The 7,000-nt window shown below is 48.5% G+C and overlaps 1 long non-coding RNA gene across 1 annotated transcript in view; it reads left to right on the top strand.

The window, feature by feature from the left end:
• Positions 1-2,615: 2,615 nt before the first annotated feature.
• Positions 2,616-7,000, top strand: part of LOC110595474 — an 11,951-nt gene continuing 7,566 nt past the window's right edge. The window contains exon 1 of the long non-coding RNA XR_002481864.1: positions 2,616-2,783. This is a non-coding gene — a long non-coding RNA (uncharacterized LOC110595474). The remainder of the gene's footprint in view (positions 2,784-7,000) is intronic.

Genomic DNA, 7,000 nt, shown 5'->3' with positions numbered 1-7,000 from the left:
CCCGGCCCGGGGAGCGTGCGCGCGCCTGCGTCCTAGGCGGGGGAGGGGGAGCGTGCGTGCGCCCGCGTGCCAGACAGGAACGGGAGGGTGCGCGCGCCTGCGCCCTAGGCAGGGGGAGAACGTGCACGCACCTGAGTCGTAGGCGAGGGGGAGGGGGACGTGCGCGCATGAGACGCCGACGTGAGGCTATTGGGAGGGGGCGGCGACCGGGGCACCAATGAGCGCGCTACGGCGAGCGGCGGGCCTCATGCGGGGACGACAGGTCCCGACATGCCGAACTTCCAGACGCGCCCTCAGATCCCATCCCAGAGAGGTCGACACGGAGAGGTGCATGCCGGGAGCTGTAGTCCCAGCCCGTCTCGGAGCCGCTCTTTTTTCCGTCGTTTTCGGTGAGCGACTGGGAAGGTCAAAGCGAGACCGGTGGACTCGCCGGCCGCAGGGGGTCCAGAGGGTGAGCCGGCAGCCGCCAGACGCTTCCGATTCGCTCAGGTTCCTCCCCCAGGCTCCTTCTCCTTAGGTTCCCGGCCAGTTTCGCCTAGTCCCTGCGCATCCCGGCTGGGTGACGGCCCCTCTTCCCGCCCCTTCGGCCTGCGCCGGGCGCGGCAGCCGCTCGGCCCTGGACGCGGAACAGTCCCCACGGTTTTCCTAAATCTGGTCGCACCCCGGCGGACAGCCCATTCGTCAAGCCCTCCTCGAGTGCCCGTGAGCGCACACGGCGGGGTCCGGCGACAGGTGCATCTAGGACGGTGCCAGCCTGAGCGTTGGCCTCGGTCATGTGATTCAGACCAGCTCGACTCCAGAGAAAGGGCCGGGCGAGCCTGGGTGCCTTTAGTTTTGCGCTTTGGGGTGGGAGGGCGAGGCCAGGTAGGCTCACGGGCTGGTGGTACGCCAGGGAGCTCTCGCGAGCTCCTTCGCGTCCAGAGCCACGTGGCCCCCGCCTCCGCCGGCCGGATGCCAGGAGGAGCGTGGCCTGTCTCGGGTCGCGGGTGTTTTGCTCTCTTTGGGATGGTGACTCCCAATGTTCCTCAGCTTAAAGTGGCAGAGACCAAAAGGAAGCTCAGGTCTTCCTTCCCCAAGACCTGGGCCTTCCTCAGATGCCTCCGTTAATACAATTTCCAGAGAAGAGAGTCTTTGAAGTTCCCCCAGGCCAGACCCAGACGGTGACTCGTCATCCCTGCACCTTGGGAGGCCGAGGCGAGAGTTGGAGACCAGCCTCGACAACATAGCGAGACACAGTCTGTACCAAAAAATGTAAAAATGAACGAAGTGTGGTGGTGAGCACCTGTTGTCCCAACCAGTCGAGAGGATCACTCAATCCAGGGCTGTCAAACCTTGTTCCAAAAATTTATCAGAAGCTATATAGCTCTGTAGTAGGAGTGAGGGAACCAAGTAGGTGGATCCCCCTGCCTTCCCGTGCCACCCCAAAGTCACCCAGAGCGGCTCTGCTTTTATCTGGTTCATTATTGGGATTGTGTTTGAAAATGAAGTTCTTTTGCATTAAAACAATGTTTGAGGCTGTGCACTGTAGCTCACGCCTATAATCCTAGCACTTTGGGAGGCTGAGGTGAGAGGATTGCCTGAACTCACGGGTTCGAGCCCAGCCTGGGCAACTTGACAAGCCCTCATCTCTACAATAAATCAAAAAATTAGCCGGGCATGGTGGTACATGCCTGTAGTTCCAGTTACTTGGAAGGTTGAAGCAGAAGGATCACCTGAGCCCAGCAGGTAGAGGCTGCAGTGGCAATGAGCTGCGTGCCACTGCACTCCAGCCTGGGCTACAGAGTGAGACTCTGACTCAAAAAAACAAACAAACAAACAATGTTTGAAATTCATTGATCTAGGACAAACCTCTCCTTTTAGAAATGAGTTACAAGGATCACAACCCTGACACCCAATTTAAATTAGTTTCACACCCATGCGTTTCTTAGAGGAATAAAGAAGAGATTGCTGAAATCTATGGATTTCTATAAAGCAAACTGAATAAAAGTAGTTAATTAAGTTGAGACTTACTTGGGGACACTGCTCTAGGAAGCCTTCTCTTTCTCTGTCCTGACTTCATTCATTCAGTCAACAAATATTTCTTGAGCACCAGTTGCATGTCAACTATTGGGAAAATATCATTGAATTTTAAAAACTATTCTTCTATTTGAGCTTCCATTCTAGTGGGGAAAGAAAAGCCAGTAGTATGATGACATGGGAATACCCTTATATTGATGTGGAATATATCCTTTCAGAACAATTGAACATTTAATTTTATTTATGGGTTGATGTTTTGTGCATTTAGCCTTGTATTCCCAATTGGACTGTGAGCTCTCAGAAGGCAGGTACTTCATTTTATGTATGGGCTGAATCCATAGCAATTTGGTAAATACTTGACTAAGTACTTATCTTTCTTTTTTTTTTGAGTTGGAGTTTCACTCTGTCACCCAGACTGGAGTGCAGTAGCCGCTTCCAGCCACTGCAGCCTCGACCTGCTGGGCTCCGGCCATCCTTCCGCCCAGCCTTCCAAGTAGCTGGAACTACAGGCCTGCGCTACCACACCCGGCTAACTTTTTTTTTTATTTATTGTAGAGATGAGGGCTCGCCAAGTTGCCCAGGCGGGTCTCGAACCTGCGGGCTCAGGCAATCCACTCACCTCAGCCTCCCAAAGCGCAGGATTACAGGCTGAGCCACCGGGCCCAACAGTACTTATCTTTCAACAATTCCTTTGCTTGACAGAAACTTGAGATGGTGTCTTCATAAAAGCCTACATGTAACCACAGCATATTACAGTCAATAAAGAGGTAAGTGTTAATCGACATACTTTCTAAAAACTTATACAATGATTAATCCAACTGATGAGTGTCCCAGAAGGAATTCCCAGAGGTTGCCTGATTAGCAGATTCTAGACTTTGTCCTGGAAAAGTGCAATCAGAGGGAGCTGTGCACAACTTAGTCTACCTTTTCCTCAGCGATGTGGACAAGGCTCGTGGCTTTGGCATCATGCCAATGATAGTTTCATCACACAGATAACATGCATTTGGTAATTTTAATGCATCCCTCTAAAACTGTGCTCTGCGGGTCAGAATTTACCAAAAATATTGGAATCAGCACCCAACAAGCATTTTGTGCTAGACTGTTTAGTGTTATGAACCTTATAGTGGTATTCAAACTGGAAAACACGTACCGTAGGGATGTATCAAGACTTTCCAAATGGTATTTGAGCACAGATGAGTGTCAAGTTTAAATGATATAACATCTGTGTTGGAAATGATTCAAATGTTAAGGATCATTCTGTAGGAACCACTTGGCTAGTTGACAAAAGAGCATGTTCCATTTTACAAGTGTGTGTTCCTTCATCTGAAATCCACAGATTGGGACAGTATCCTTGCTCCAGAGTGTGACCAGGTAGCCATGAGATGGAGCAGAGCTTGGGGACTGGGTAGAGTAGTGGAACTCCAGAGGCCTGCAAGGACTTCTCTGCCACTTGGCACTGCATAGATAACCTCTGGTCAGGTTCCTATAGGACGTCCTCTCAAGTTCTGAGTTCAGAAGCACGACCATTTGAGATTTTCCCTGTGATAAAATGGGTTGTCTGTCAGGAAAGTGTTGGTGAATACCTGTGTTCATATCAGATCTTCTACAACACACCCATTTTCAGCTCTGTTCTGACAGGTTAATGATGCTTGAATAAAGTCAAATGTAATTTTTTTTTTTAGCTCAAATAACTTTTCTTGAGGAACTGACTCCTTATCTTGAGTTATTTATCTTTTGTGAACTACATAGCTGTATATAAAGCTCTTTTTTTCTTGGTATACCTCCCAGCATTGTGAGTTGCTATAAAAACACTTTGTGTGTGTGTGTGAGTTGGGTTCTCACTCTGTCTCCCAGGCTGGAGTGCAGGGATATGATCCCTGCTCACCTCAACCTCAACCATCTGGGCGCAAATGATCCTTCTACCTTAGCCTCCCGAGTAGCTGAGATTACAGGCATGTGCCACTATGCCCTACTAGTTTTTTTTTTAATTACTATTTTTTGTATATATGAGGTCTCATGATGTTGCCCAGACTGTTCCTGAACTCCTGATCTCAAGCCATTCTCCCACCTTGGCCTCCCATAGTGTTGGTATTACAGGTGTGAGCCACCGTGCCTGGTTTGTAAAAAAATACTTTAACCGCCAGACTCGGTGGCTCAGCCTGTAATTCCACGCCTTTGGGAGGCTAAGGTGAGTGGATTACCTGAGCCCGCGGGTTCGAGACCTGCCTGGGCAGCGAGACCTCATCTCTACAATAAATCCAAAAAAAATCAGCCGGGCGTGGTAGCGCATGCCTGTAATTCCAGCTACTTGGAAGACTGAGGCGGAAGGATCACCAGAGCCCAGCAGGTCGAGGCTGCGGTGGCCAGGAGCGGCCACTGCACTCCAGTCTGGGCGACAGAGTGAGACTCCAACTCAAAAAAAAAAAATACTTTAGCCAAAGGGACTCCAGGAAAGTGTTCATCTTCTTCTTGGGCCTGTCCTTGGGGGCTGGAGGTAAACTCTGCTGGCATGAGTCATCATCGTCCTCCCCTCCTCACCCTTCACCCCCGCTCCCAGCCCTTGTCCTTCATCCTGATGTTCAGGGCAATGGTCAGCAGATGGCGCTAACTCACCGTGGCTCCCTCTGGATCCTGGAGGAAGGTAATCCGGTGGGACTTCTGGTGTGTCAAATCTTGAAAGCAGTGCCAAGAACAAGTGTTCCTATATTCTAAGAATGTCATTGGTGTCACGAGTAGAAGTATTGGTGTGCCATGAATTCAGCCGGGTCACCTACAAACTGTGACTTCTGACAGGTTCCTTGGCTCCATAAACCTGGCTTTTTAAGTATAAATTGGGGTGCTTTTGACTTCCTAGGGTTAATATGAGAAGTAAATGATTCATTGGCACTCACTTTAGTAAGCAGATGCTTACTAAATAGTAGAAAATCTTTTTTTCCTATACAGTGGTGTGCTTTATGGCTCTCTCTTTATGCCTTTAAAAAATGCCTTGTTTTGGCCATGCTTCTTAGCCAGCATGTTGAAGATCTTACCCTACTCCATTACTCTTTAGCATTGTGGGGAACTTGCTGGATTTGAAATGAAAGACTTGAGAGATGAAAGACAGACAGCACCATTGCTTAGTTTATAAACCCTTTTTGATTTGCAATTCACTCGCATTATTATTATCATTATTACTATTATTGTTAATTAAGTTGGGCTCTCAGTGTCACTCAGGCTGGAGAGCAGTGGCAGGATCACAATTCACTGCAGCCTCGATCTGCTGGTCAGGCAATCCTTCCACATCAGTCTCCCAAGTAGCTGGGACTACAGACATGCATTGTAACACCTAGCTAGTGTGTGTGTGTGTGTGTGTGTGTGTGTGTGTGTGTGAGAGAGAGAGAGAGAGAGAGAGAGAGAGAGAGAGAGAATTTTTGTAGAGACGAGATCTCACCATGTTGCCCAAGCTGATTTGTAACTCCTGGACTCAAGCAGTCCTCCCACCTTGGGGTTATAGGTATGCTCCACTACGCCCGGTCTCGTTAACCATAATATTAGATAATAAAAGTGATATTTGCTTCAGTCACAATTGTAATCATTTATTATTTAACAAGCAGTATTTACTTAGACAACAGCCAGTGGTCTATGTATGCAGGCAGCACCCGTGGGTTAATCAGGCAGTCATGAGCAAGTAAGGAGAAAAGGCTTCTGAACCACTAAAATAGATACCACAAGCCGGGTTCGGTGGCTCAGCCTGTAATCCCGCGCCTTTGGGAGACTGAGGTGAATGGATTGCCTGAACCCGCAGGTTCGAGACCCGCCTAGGCAACTTGGCGAGACCTCATCTCTGCAATAAATCAAAAATTAGCCGGGTGTGGGAGCGTGCGCCTGTAGTTCCAGCTACTTGGTAGGCTGAGGCGTAAGGATCGCCGGAGCCCAGCAGGTGGAGGCTGCGGTGGCTGGGAGCAGCCACTGCACTTCAGTCTGGGCGACGGAGTGAGACGCCAACTCAAAATAAATAAATAAATAAATAAATAAAATACTACAAAGCTGTCACTCAAAGTGTATGTACTTTATTAACACCTCTTTACTCATTTTGAGTACAATTTGGTCATATGGATTCCCATTCCAGAAGTGAATAAATTAGAAAAGGGGAGAGGTGCTAGACACAGACATATTAACCACAGCCAAATGGCTCTCTAACAGCCTGACTAGAAAGGTAGAAACAGAAGAACAGATACATGAGTTCAACAAGAAGGGTATATATAGTCTGGAGTCATTTGTTATCAGGTAAAATTTCTCATATATCATAGCATCCCTGGTCACCGTTTTATTATACCACCATTATATTGGCATTCATAATTGTGTTCCTAGTATATCAAGAAAAGATTAGCCAGGCTCGGTGGCTCAGCCTATAATCCCAGCACTTTGGGAGGCTGAGGTGAGTGGATTGCCTGAGTCCGCGGGTTCGAGACCTGCCTGGGCAACTTGGTGAGACCTCATCTCTACAATAAAATCAAAAATTAGCTGGGCATGGTAGTTCCAGCTACTTGGAAGGCTGAGGCGGAAGGATCGCCAGAGCCCAACAGGTCGAGGCTGCGGTGGCCGGGAGCAGCCACTGCACTCCAGTCTGGGTGACAGAGTGAGACTCCAACTCAAAAAAAAAAAAAAAAAGAAAGAAAGAAAAGAAAAGATTGAATTATGTTATCTCTGTTTTTAAAAAGATATAATATATACTTTTATATTTCTACTCAAAACGATAAAAATAAAAGTTTAAAAGTTTTGGAGCAGCTGGGCTTGGTGGCTCAGCCTGTAATCCCATGCTTTGGGAGAGTGAGGTGAGTGGATTGCCTGAGCCCAAGGGTTTGAGACCCGCCTGGGCAACTTGGCGAGACCTCATCTGTACAATAAATCAAAAAATCAGCCGGGCGTGGTAGCGCATACCTGTAATTCCAGTTACTCGGAAGGCTGAGGCAGAAGGATCGCCGGAGCCCAGCAGGTCGAGGTG

This window comes from Carlito syrichta, unplaced genomic scaffold, assembly GCF_000164805.1.
Source record: "Carlito syrichta isolate Samal-C Ts95f unplaced genomic scaffold, Tarsius_syrichta-2.0.1 Scaffold302272, whole genome shotgun sequence".
NCBI classification, from domain to species: Eukaryota; Metazoa; Chordata; class Mammalia; order Primates; family Tarsiidae; genus Carlito; species Carlito syrichta.
This window is presented reverse-complemented; position numbering and strand designations above follow the sequence as displayed.